Source organism: Tinamus guttatus, unplaced genomic scaffold (assembly GCF_059628265.1).
Source record: "Tinamus guttatus ecotype Peru unplaced genomic scaffold, ASM5962826v1 Tinamus_guttatus_pri_ptg000295l, whole genome shotgun sequence".
In the NCBI taxonomy this organism is placed as follows: domain Eukaryota; kingdom Metazoa; phylum Chordata; class Aves; order Tinamiformes; family Tinamidae; genus Tinamus; species Tinamus guttatus.
In genome coordinates this window covers 345,664-359,036 of record NW_028288829.1, presented here as the reverse complement: position 1 = coordinate 359,036, position 13,373 = coordinate 345,664, and the positions used below count along the sequence as shown (strand labels likewise).

The window sequence follows — 13,373 nt, the reverse complement described above, 5'->3', positions numbered from 1 at the left end:
GGGGGGCTGTAAAGCACATGGAGCTAGGCATTTAACAGTGATGCATAGCAGGAAGATGAGAGACTTTGATAGTTTGAAGCAACGGAGATTGGATAGATATATCCAATGCAGGAAACAGGGATATATATATATATATATATATATTTTCCCCCCCTGAGGACGGCTTAGTGGCAGAGCAGCCTTTTAGAGAGGTTGTACAGTTTCCATCCAAGGAATTTTTTAACATGTAGCTGAAAAAAGCCCTGAGAAATCTGTCTGACCTCCTGGCTGAGCCTGCTCTGAGCAGGAGATTAGACCAGAGACCCCAAAAATCCCTTCTACACTTGAACTATGCTATAATACTGTGGCTCTGTAAAAACACTGCTGGAAATTCTTGGTACTACCAAGATGTTGACTGATTTTGTAGTTAGCATGATAATAACAAGAGGAGTACAGAAAATCTTCGTGCTTTCTTACAGTATTTCCTTTTTTAAAAATTGTATTCTAAGTCAAAAGACACTTATCCAGTTGAAGAAGCTGCAGTACTTTTTTTCCTGATCATTTTCTGAGCAAACCTGCTGACTCTGAGTCAGAGGATGGATGTAGGACTGAAGTATTTGGGAGGTGAAGAAGAGCCTGAGGAAGCAACCTCATACTTCTGACATGTACCTAAGGATGTTGTTGATCAATGGATTCATACAATTCAGAGTGCTGAAACTCTGATTTAAATCACTGTTTTTATAGAGTTTGGTCCTACTGATTGTGATTATAGTCTCATCTCTCTGTTTTGTATCCTTCTCCAAAAAGCATGGGCAACCTTCTGAAATGGCCTGACTAGGCTAATGACTATGGGTTGTACTCATTAATGGATGTACTCCTAATTTAGTGGAGGATCCTGATTTAGTGGAGGATCTTTCCCTTGGAGGTGGTTCATAGGATCCTTTTATTTTCTGTAAAACACCACCCTTCTCACCAGTCATTTGTGGTAACCTTACTGAGGTGAGAGAGCTAGGTAAGGAGAACCTCACCCCCTCTTCTGCACTTTTTACATTTAATTTTTTTCCTGGTATACTAAAAAACTCCATCGAGTAAGAGAATTTACAAAATATATCCCATTGTGTATTTTTTTTTCCTTGGGGAACTATCGCGTTTAATATATTGTATTGTCATGTAAGGGACTCAAGGCTAGAATAGAAGATGTTCCTGTTCAAACACAGGGAGGTGCAGAAGCTTTGAACACACATCATTCCTTGTTCAAAGCTCCCCCCCACAATACACACATGTCTTATTGACCCTCCAAAGGCTTCAAAATTGTAGTAAGCATAAAGCACTTGCCAAATTCTCAATGGCACAATGAGACAAACTCCCAGTGACCTGTATCTTTCTGAGTCATGGCAACTTCCAGAGGCTGAAATAAGCTTGGACTCTTTGAAGAAGTTACATTTATCTTGTAAAAGTTTATTGAAAATGACAGATGTCATCACACCTGATCCTTTTCTCTTCATACTTTAGTTTACTGCCATGGAGGAGTTAATTGATTCTCTCTCTATGAATTCTGAAACAGAAAATGAAAAGTGATTCCCACATCTTGGCCAACAAGCGCATGAATAGATTAAGCATTACTTAATTATTTAAGGATTAGTGCAGTACTCCTGTAGTGCCACATGCTTGCCAGATGGTTGTAATTTTTATTTCATTAGTGTTATTAACTGTACAGTCAAACCCCAGATTTTGTGCTGATCTATAGTACATGTGTGTGCAATTCTAATAGCAATCCTGAGCATTTAGCCAACTCTTTTATTATCTGAAAGACAAAATTCTGACAGAACATGTTGCTGCCAAAGCACATCTCTCCCTTATTTGTTAATCATAGAAATGTTTCTATCTGCTAGTTGCCTTTGGACAAGCAAATTTTTTCTCTTCATCCTTACTTTTAAAACAGCTATAGCTGGGTATTGTATGTGTCAGCAGCTCTTCCTACTGATTCTGTCAAAACCTCCAAGAAGAGGGCACTGAAATTTGCACAAGGCAGGGATTCACACGCTCTTTTGTCCTGAAGGATACACTTCCTTGGGAGTTGACTCTAGAAACATTTATAAAAGTGGTTGTGAAGTTAATGCGTTTTGGAATCGAATCTTGAACTGATGACTAAAGCAACATGAGAACAGCATTGGTATGGGAAATCCACCTGTTAGCATCCCACCCACTGAAGAAAACAAGCCCATAATAAGGAAAAGTCACACAGACTGCATCTTGTGCAAAACTTTCCAATGCATTTGTAACCAAGAGAAACAGATAAAAACAATGCTAGTTTCCATACTTTTTTTGTTGTTGTTCTTTCGAACTTATTAGTTGGGGTTCCTAGAAATACAATACAGTAAAAGTCATCTTGTCTACAAGATCAGAGGAAATTTTCTTGTTTTCCACACATTTTTTCAGTTATATAACTCGTTTCGGTTTCTGAGAAGCAGTGAGGTATTTTGCATTTCGCATCGATAGGTTGTTACTATCACAGTAATGATTTAAGGCCTCTGAACCAACATCATGAAGTTGCCAAAACGTTGCAGTGCGGACTAAATGGCAGCCTGTATGATTCCTGTAAGGGTCCTTGGTGTTTGTTTTTTTCAGTTCTGTCGACCTCATTGGCGATGTGTGGGAATGTGGGCACCTATACTGTGTCTTTGCGTGTTTTAGAAGTCATTTATAGCAAACTGGCATTTATTTCCATCTCTAAATACCAATTCTCAGCAGAATTTTCCTGCCAGGATGATATGTTGAAATAAATCTTAAGCATTACCAATGATTATATCTATTTTGAGACATTCATAATCACTTCAATTAACTTTGTTTAAAGAATTTTCAGTGCTCCTATTGCTTGCTCCTTGTTTTCATTTTCTTCAGATTATCCTATGTTTCCTTTGAACTTTAACTGTGTGCTTTCCTTCTGGTAGGAAGGGGAGCACAATTTCATGCTTTGACTGTTTTCTATCAATCACCAGCACTAACTACAAATACTGTGACAGGTCTCAGCAAAATTTCCTTTTGCTTCCTCTAAGGCTGACAGAACCTATTTATCCATAGACAAACTCCTAGGCAGCATGCAGAAGGTACAAATCCATATCCTCTTTTTTCATAGTAGATTTATTGTACTTCTGAATGCATAGACTCGGAGCATGCTGTGAGCCTCCTTTATGTTACAGAGCCTCTTCACTTAATGTCAATGTATACGAATAACAGGTGGTTAAACTAGCATGTAGAATTGCCCTGTGATTCCTGAGAAAAACTGCAGTATTGATATAACAACATCTCAAGGCAATGGGTTGTGTTGGGAAATAATCTTTGTCACAGAACTATTTCTAAACTGGAGAATTAAATTATTTAGCAGCTGCTCCTGACTGGCTGATCACTCACTGCTGGGGTAATCTGCCAGATCATTTTACCTCCTCGGTCATCCAGTCTCATATTTTTCTCAGTCTTTTTTCCCATGTGAGGACAGGTTTCTTACGGAGGACTGGGCATGATGCAATCATAAGGATATCTCTTTTGTGGGCGGAAGTATTGGGTATCAGCCCTCACGCACTTGTTCATACTAGCTCTTGGTTCTTGTGTCTTCCAGAAGAAACATCTGTACAAACATATTTCACTTGGTCTTTCTCTCACCATTTAGAAAACAAGCCTTAAGAAACCTGATTTATGTTTGGCTTCCTTAATTCTGGGATCTCACTGGCGTTACTAGCAGGCTGTGAGCTGCATGCTTCTCGTACAATTTAATGTGATTTTGCTTGTTTGAAAATCTACCTTTGTGGTGGATATCACTCAGCCAGCTGAACCAGTGAGACTAAATGGAGGTTTCTGTAACTCTCAAGAATTACAGAATATTTTTACAAGGGCGAACTGAGACCTTCAACTTAAATGAAGCTATCAGTTTTTTCCTCTTCCATTTTTATAGACATTATAGACACCATTAAACTCTGTATGTCACATGTTTTCAATGCTCTCCTCTTTCTATGAGTCTATTCTTCGTGACACTGCAAGGAGTCACAGAAAGCCTGGCTATATCTTCTTGTAAGTTCTTCAAATGGGTTGTTTAATGCTGCTCGGATGGGTGAGAGCCCAGAACTCTTCAGCATACCTTACGGTATTCCCATAGTTCAGCTAAAATGGGAAAGGGGTCTCTTGAGTTCCTTCTGGGTTCATAACTCAAGTTGTACCTTAGTTTTGCTGACTTGCTCATGCCCCACTTTAAGGACAGCTGTTTTATAAACCCCTTATTTAACCAGCTATCTTTAGGATCTCTTATATGTCACCCTATTACTTGGAACACTGCTGGCAAGTCACCATAACTGAATGGAATCCCTATGGGCAGAGACTCAGGGGAAAAAATATCTTTTTAACTTTCAGTAACTCAGTTTATTCTAGAAGTGTTTCCCTACCTTTGTGGGTCCCACAAGCTGCCCGTCCTCCCTCAAGCTTTGGAGTCCCTCTCAGCTAAGAACTTTCTTATTAGCGATAACTGAGACATGGACCAACCACCCCGTTTGGCAGACTTTGAACACAGGGTTAAATAGGATCATGTAAGGGGCAGAAACTGGTACTGAACAGGACAGAAACTGGTACTTCTGGTTCATATGACCTTATGTAACGCCCCTCGAGTGCAGGAAGAGCTTGTGCAATGCACAGTCTCAGCACACACAAATATCTCAACTACCTTCAAAAAGTACCTAAAGAAACCTTGGGTGGGCCCCAGCATCCTGTTTTTCTACACAGATGTACACGTTGAGCAGAAATCAGAAGCAAGAGGATGAACACATGCGCTTTTGCATATTAGAAATACTTTGTCCCTCCCTTAAAAAAATAAACCTTACAACTTATCATTATTTACACAGACCTGTGCACCTTGGCATCATGGCTTTTTTGTCCCCATAAGAGCTGGTACTTCTGTCTACAAGGTACTAGATTTGGCAGCAAATTTCTTGGAAACAGGTCTTTTAGTGCACATAAATCATCTTGTTTTTTAATGGTTGCTTACTACTTAAAAAAGCAAAATAGCTCACTTTTTGCCTTCTGGCAGCAATTCAGCAAAATGGTTAAGTGCATATTTAACTTTTGGACATGTAAGTAACCACAGAGACTTGAATGGGGCTATGAAAGCATTTTGTAATAGCTTATTTTTAAAAAAATGAGTATCAGATATAGAAGAAAAAAGAGTTTTGTACAAAAGAGTATATAGAATAGTAGATTTCCCAGGACTTCACTTTTTCCTCCATTTTTTTTTTCTTATTTTATTGTATACTTTCCTTTTTACTTTTTGGATCTGTCCTCTGCTTGCTGCCTTGTCAAAGAAAAGCAAGGTTGCATTGCAGCTGACTCGGCATTCCCCTAGGGTTGCTTCTTTTTGTAAATCCTGGCATGGGTTTTGTCCTGGAGCAGGGCTGGGAAGACATAAGAAAACATGGAAGTGGTAAGGGTAGTAGGAGTATGAATGCTGTTGCGTTGCACAGGATAAATGTATGTTTTACTGACTCTGTTGCCATCAGAAGTGCCTGAATGATGTCCTCCTCCCTCTCCAACAAATGTTTGGACTATGAATTCTGCGGAGCTGTACCTGAAAAAAATGCTTCAGCCTGGTTCCTGGGCCGCTTTGTTGTTTCTTCTTGTCTCCCCATGTCTGTGTTATCCCTCACACGTGGTAGGACACTGGTATCACTTCTATACTTAGAATAAACTCCTGCTTTAAGCAAACTTAGTCCAGATATAGGCATTCAGGTTGACGGTCTGGGTTAATTTTAAACATGGTGCATTCATTGTGACATGTTATATTCAGCTGGAGAGAAAGTGTTGGCCATGTGAGGAACTTGAAATATATAAAATTATAACTAGTCCAGGAATAGTATTTTGCACTCAATTAATTATTTGTAAAAAGTAGCTGAGGTTTGTTGCAGTTGTGTACAGAATTCATGTAATTCACAACAGTGCAAGTATTATCTGCACTGGTAATTATAGTGCAAGCACTTCTTCTGGAATGAAATGCTTCTCATTATGGTAATATAACTTGTCCTTTAAAAAATAAAGGAAGAAATTCCTCTGCTCTTGACCTACAAGCATACCTACTCCCAGGAGAATTCTAGTTTTCAAAGGAAGTTCAAGAAAAGTGCTTCTTAGTGGCTCTGTTCATAGCATATACCATTAAGTAAGTATCTATTTGGCTTCATTTTATTATGATTGTGCTCACATAAATCTTCTGGGGCCTGGCAGTTGTGTCCACTTCAGATTATTTTCTGAACATTTGCTCCAGGCCAAAATCTGTCAAAGTGATGACTGACATTGGGGATTTGGCAGGGGGCTGCTGGAGACTGCAATTCTGAGCCAGGGAGATTTTCATGCTGACAGCACCATCCATACTATGATAGTCTGGCTGAGCAGAAGCAGATGTTGTAGCCTCATTAGCCAGTTTCTGAAGCAAAAGTTTGTGATAAAGTTCATTTTGGGGGGTGGAATTTCTTTAATGCCGTATTTCCTAGAAAAGGAGGAAAATTTATCAGCTTCCTTCAATGCACAAACTTCAATTAAAGCCTCTTAACCACTTATCTCTTCAGAGAGCTTTTGTATGGCCTGGAATCACACTGGAAAACTCATTTGTCATCCTCTACATTTTATTTAGGATATCTTCAAACAAGACTGTATTTGCTGCCTCAGAGGCAAAGCCTGAGTATCAGGTCTCCTCCAGAGCAACTTCTTAAAAGAGCTTTGACTTCTCAGGTGAAGATACTTTAACCTCACAGTCCCCTTCACGATGGACTGGGGATGGTAGCAATCATCTCATCCTGACCACAGGGGTAAATCTTGCCTGTCCTGGGTAGTTTTTACACCAGTGACACGAAACTGCCCTCAGCACTGGGGAATTGGAGGTGAAATGTTTCAGCTTTTCCTGCTGCCTGTTTACTGTACTTACTAAAGGTATATTTACTGTGCCTGTTCACCAGTGAATTCTGTAAAAAAGGGCATATCACTCCATAAAAAAATACAGACTAGACTGAACTGCAGCATCCATAAGAAATATCCTTACACCTCCTGCCCGCTGCAGACAGGATGATCACATTAGTCTCAAAGGCAAGGAGCTGTGCCGTCTATTTTTGCATCAATCATTCATTCCTTAAAACAGCAGGGAAAGTGCAGGGGCAGTCTGCAGCCCTTTCTCAGAGTTCTGCAGCAGAGTAGTGCTGCAGCTGTAGTCCTGCTTAGGAAAATGTTTCAATTCCCCAGCGCTTCGTTGTTAACTGTGAGGCCAGGCACGTGAATTTACTTTTTTCTCCCAGTGCCTGAACCCAAAATATGACTTTGGCGACTTGGACACATATTCGCTTACCATTATTTTGTTAGGCTCTTTTGGACTTTTAAAAGTTCTGTCTTTTCTTCCAGTAGGTCGCACGAGATGTATGCACCATTTGATTGAGGTTTTGAAGAATCTGTGCGCAAGAAAACTTAGTTTATGTGAAATACTGAATTATGTGTTCGCAGCAGGGCCTATGGAATGGCAGCAAGGACTGTACATTGCTCCCAGGGTCACGCTGTGTGTATGTTTGGGAGCCTGGGTTCCCTGAGCAGTGTTTACATGATTGTTATGATGGTATTTTTCAACCCTGCTGCTGTGGGAGACGAAAAACTTACCAAACAAAAAAAGCAAAAAAACAACAACAGGAGCAATAACAACAAAAATTTGCAAGGCCCAAAGGGAGATATTACATTTTATTTTGTTTATGTTAGGAAGCTAAAGCCTTGGGGCTGAGCTTCCATGCCACAGTTTATATCCTCAGAGTACTGTGGTGGTTGTGCTGACAATGAATATACTCCAGGTAGCTCAAGTAAATTCCTTGTACTGAGTGTTTGCTGTGTGTTACATGAGCATGAAGAAGGTGGGTAGTGTTTGCAGGACCTCACCTTTCTATGGGGGTGATTTTTAGCTTCTGCTCTTGAAAGCGTTCAGGAACAAGGAAACACCAGTGTGGGATTGAAGGGCAGGAAAGGGTACTGGAACAGTAAGTTGGCATCAAAGATATTCTGCATGAGTGCCAGGAGGCTCCATTGATAGAAAGGGAATTCAAGCAGCCTTGGATAAAGTTTAACAAGAAGTTCTGCAGTGTTATTAGCAATCCTTACATATTCTCAGAATTAATGTCGACCAGAAAACCCCCACCTAGAGTTACTAACTATTAAGACAGAGACTACCCTTGAGCATCAGGCCTTGTTTCAGTGTACCTGTACATCACTTGCAGATACATATGCAGATACAGATACACTTGCAGCCAAACAATTTTACATCCTTTTTAGTTAGAACATCATCAGATGCTTTTTGTTTGTTGATTTATCTGTAACTATGATCTTTCTCTGTGAAATACAGCACCCTAGAAAAAGGGAAGAAAAGGAACTTGCAGTCCACTGAGTGTTTTTGTTGTGCCTTTTGCTCCTGACAGCCCTTTTGCCAGCCATGGCCGTTTGCATCTTATCTTGGTGAAGTGTCCTGGTTATCTGTTCTCTGTGCAAGGGCTTAGCATTCCACTGCTTTTTGCTTAATAAATTAAAGTCCGTGAGGGAGTAACACTGTAATACTTGACCATATAAGGGGGGTGACTGTTGTTTTAGTTCTGCTCCTTCAACAATATGCAGTTGAGGCCTTTTAAGGGAAGGTGGTGCAGTGAAAACATCCAGAAGCAGGGCGTCTATTTCAAATGATAGGTGGTGCCAGTGCTGATGCTGTCATTGCTACTGCTGTGAATTTCTGACAGGCTATTAGAGTTTCTCAGTTAAAATGAAAAAAAAAAAAAAAAAAAGGAGAGCAAGAAAGAGGGACTTGCACGCTGAAGAAAAAAAATTAACTGTTTAGTTTATGGCTCCTGCTAGTGAAGGAAGAGTAGGAATGAAGAGGGAACTGACCAAAGTTCAGCTGAGTTACACTTCCAAAACCTGAGAAGGAGCAAAAAGCTCCTCAGCATCAGCAAGAACAAGACACAGAAGAGTGGAAACTTCCTGTAGTGAGAATAGGATGGGGACTCTGCATAACTAAAAAGCCAATATTTAATTTTCAATAAAGTTTTAAAAATATTTTGCTTCCCTAAAGTAATTAGAATGCTGAAGAGGGAGTGACCTGGAAAAGCAGCTGTGGCAGCATGTTACAAGTGGTTCAGTTCTGGATACCACGTCATTACTCCAGAAGAAATGAGCCCCTGCAGTTTTAGGTCCATTTGCAAGTTCTGCTAAGTAAGCCTATCAGAGCAAAGATTATGCTCTACAGTCAGAGGGTAGCCAAGGCAGGATCTCTTAGAGAGGGAAATCAAAGAGTGGTGTGGACAAATGTAAGACCTCAGGACTGGTTCTGCAAGAGGGGAGCTGCAGCATTCCCCCTACGACGCACATCTCTAACCACAGCTATTTGCAACGTTGCATGAGACCTGTCAATGAAAGCCTTTTCTGCAGCGTTGTGACCTTTGTCTTCGAGGGGGTGAGCGGGCATCACGACTTCTGGCAGGATGACTCTGCTTGATGGGCTCATCTGTTCTGGGAAGTCACCAAAGTTTCAATGGGCCTGCAAAAGTTTCATGGGAAAGTCAGCTTGCCCTTGGCCATTTGTTGTATCTGAATGATAACTGTTTGGTAGGTCTTCTTTTGGCACTGGAGAGAAAGCTGCCTCTTCTCTGGCTTTCATTAAGGTGGGTCAAGGTAATTCTGCTGAAGTGAGTTGTGTTTTGTTAGTACAAAGCCACGGTGACTGAAAGATACCATCAAGGGACACTAGGCCTTTATTAGTCCTTCTGTAAAGAGTAGCCTGTTGCATGCACAGGCTGGAAAACAGGGAGAAAAAGGCCGTGTATGGGTGTTTTTTTGACCCCTCTCTGACCTTTTTCTCTTCATAAGAGAACAAATCTGTTCAATGGGAGGTAATCTTTATGCACAGTACAAGCAGGGTCATGTTTTTGGTCTAATGCCAAGTAAAATGATTTGGGCTATGGAGAGTTCAGTATCCTAGTGTTGAATCCTAGGAAGAATAACTAGGGCATTTTAATGTGTAGTTTTAAAATAAGCAACCGAGTTGCTTCATGAAGGCAGGTAAGTTCTTCACATTAGTCTATGAAGGTCTTTTAAAGCAATTTTAGAAGTATTTTTTTGTTTGTTTTTGTTTTGTTTTCTGGCAGGAAATTTTCAAATGATCTGATCTTCACTGTGACGCTTATCTTCACATTAATTATGTTCATTATTACCTTTATTATGAACAGGTCAACTCAGGCTTTGATTGCTCTTACTGGAAAAATCAAGAATGGGCTTAACAGATCTGTGTTGATTCTAAACCCTTCCTTAGTGATGTTTTCTAGTGCTGAAACAACTCATGCTCCTTCTCACCGCTGTGTTTTGTTCTTCTAATATTTAAATAAAAAGTGAAAGATCAGTATGTGTAGTATGGGACTAGGCTTCAAAGTAAAAACAAGAGTAAAGTTCTACAGTAGGAGGATGTATTTAACCATGTATGTAACCTTATAATATATATATTTTTAACTTTATTTTTTCTCCATCCAAAACCAGCTCCTGGTATTTTTTTTTTAACTGAACATTTCAGTTGAACGTTGAACATTTTAATTCAATGTTTTTAAGGAAAATATGTTATTGCAAAAAGAGCACTTCTTTCTTATTTAGATTTTTTTTCCTCTAATTTGTGTTTTGGCATGCTGGGAACAAAACTACAATTGACTCTGACAAGTATACAATAATTAAAATGATTTTCCTTCAGTTTAGGTCCAAGTGTATACATATATACACCAGTTTAGCAAGAGATAACCCGTGCTATGCACGGGCACAAGAAACTTTATTGTACAATCTCATTGATGCAGTGAACACTTTAGTTGGAAGAAGGCAAGCAAGAGCACTGTTTGAAGTCTGTCCCATTAAACGTCTGGTATGATAATACCCAGAACCTCGTCCACAGTTTGCTCTATTGCTTCTACATAGTTCATTCTCACAGAACATATAAACACAGGTATATCAACTGCGTGGTTAGACATAAATAGACTGCTTTTACTTCAGATAGATGAGGAATATGAACCTGCTTACAAGGCATATTTTCCTTCAGGTTTTACTTTGAACTAATTGGAAAATACATTCCATCCATCAAGCTGGCCTTTTTGAAAGCTAACGCCTACACAGGGAATTCAGAGCTGGGGACTTTGTCCTGTCAGGAGCGCTGCTGCATCTGTGTCTTGATGCTGATGTATTGTGCGTATGTATGTAGATATGTAAGAATATACCAAATTACTCTGAGATGGATGAGATGATGCATCCATAATATCTGTAAGTTAGATTTTTTTTTTGCAGCATCAACTCCAAAGCTCATTTTTTGAGAAAAGTAGTATCCTCTCTGACTAAGAGATCTCATATGAACAGTGAAAACATCATGGCAAGAACTTGATCTCCATTTGCAGCTCCCCTGGTGCAGGTGTCCAAAAATGCAGGTTCCAGTGGGAGCATAGAGAAGGAAGAAGAAAAAATTAAAATCATGTATATAATGTTGTGTTAAGGCACATAGCTAAAAATTGTTTGTTTGTTTTTAGCTTTATCTGCACTGAATCCAATTGCAGAATATATGTTTCCTTCCCGTGAGGTTATTTTCCTGTGATCTTCATTGTAATTTGTTGAATCTGATGGCAGCACGTTGTTCTTGTGGGACTTCCCATGGAATCCCCCTTTTGGTTTCTGTGGTGATCATTTGCTTTAATTGCCTGTAGATTGCAGAAAAACACATTCTGTGTTTATTGAGGCTTTCATCACTGATCCTTTCTTCTATGATATGAAAACAAAAAAGGTTGAATTCAGTTTTTAGTGTGCCTTTTAAAGCTCTTATCCTCAGCCTGGTGATGTCACACAGTTAAAATGGGAAACTGAAGGATCTTGTGAAGTTACAAAGCCAGAACAAACATCCACTGGCTGCTAGGGACAAGTTTATGTATTCTTGAGATTAAAAACTAAATATAAGAAAGATTATTTAACAGCTTTGGGTATTGCTACAATAATCTGCAGCCCATGCAAACTGCTCTTCAAAGACAATCTACCATATTTTGCTATAGAATTCTGTTCATAAGCATATTATATTTGCTTGCTTGTTTGAAAGGCTTAGTTTAAAGTGAATCTCATGCCAACAGAATTAATAATTATAATTAAATAAAAAATTTAGAAAGGGGAAGAGCACTGATAAACCTTTGATGCTGATCAGTATAGGCCTGTGAGGCTAGTGGAATATGGAATAGGGAAAGGGAAATAAATTCCTTATCCAAAAACAGCACCAGGATTTGATAATGTTTCTGCAAGCATAGATATCCCTGCGTTATTGTTAGACTTGCTCAAGAGACTTGGGTTTGTTCTTCTCCGGTGTTAGCCCTTGTCTCCTGTTCAGTTGTTTTTTGCTTTTTGGCATTATGGCCCCTTTCCAAGTGTGTACTTATTATGACACAGAGATTAAATCTCTTTATGTTCTTGAGTTCTCGCAGAGCCAGCCAAACACCTGTTCAGCTCTGCATTGTATAACCTGCCTTATGCAATACAATTTCCAAAGGCCAAGTAATATCCTGGGTGCTATAAAAACACAGAAGGGCTACACTTGCCTCTGAGCGAGAGACATGGAAACCAAGCTTAAGCCCAAATCTTTCTATAACATTATTTTTTCTTCACATACCTTACTAGCTCCTTTTCAAATTAGTATCAGCAGTTCTTATGTGGTATCATTTATAAAACACCATTTTAGAGTTTATTATATAAATAGAAACATGAACATTTAGGCTGAATAGCTGGAGACTGATAGTAATAGGTATCTATTATGTGGGCAAAAAGGCAAGGTGAAGGACTCTCTGAAGACATGTCTTTTTCTGTTGATCAGGTGGCAATAGCAAGTCCGATTACTTGACCATTGCTGAAATATTATTTTCATATTTTCACATTTTCACATATTTTCACATTCACTACAAAAAATTAGACTGAAAATCTTAAGCATAAAATGAGAACAAGCAGGAACAAAAGGAATGGTAATGGATAAATCCTCAGCTTGATATGGGTTTCTTAGAAGATCTGGAGTTTTTTTTTCTTCTTCTTCTTCTTCTTCTACTTTGCGTTTAGTCCAAGCAAGGCTTTTTTTCAGCAGAGTTTGTAACAGGAATAATTACCGGCTGGCAAGCTGAGGAAGGGAAAGCAGATCCAGCACATACAGTGATTTTATTTTATTCTTGAGAATACCAGCTGGCGAGCACTGTTGTATGGCCGTGTCACAGGATATGGGGAGAGTACTCAGGGCTGAGAAGGCTCTGTTCTGCTTTGTGGCATGTAAACAGCCCTGTCTTGTCCGGACTTTAAATACATGAATA

General features: G+C 39.4%; 1 protein-coding gene across 1 annotated transcript in view; it reads left to right on the top strand.

Annotated features, from left to right (window-relative positions):
* Nucleotides 1–13,373, top strand: part of PGM5 (phosphoglucomutase 5) — a 64,942-nt gene that overhangs the window by 29,681 nt on the left and 21,888 nt on the right. The window lies entirely within an intron of this gene.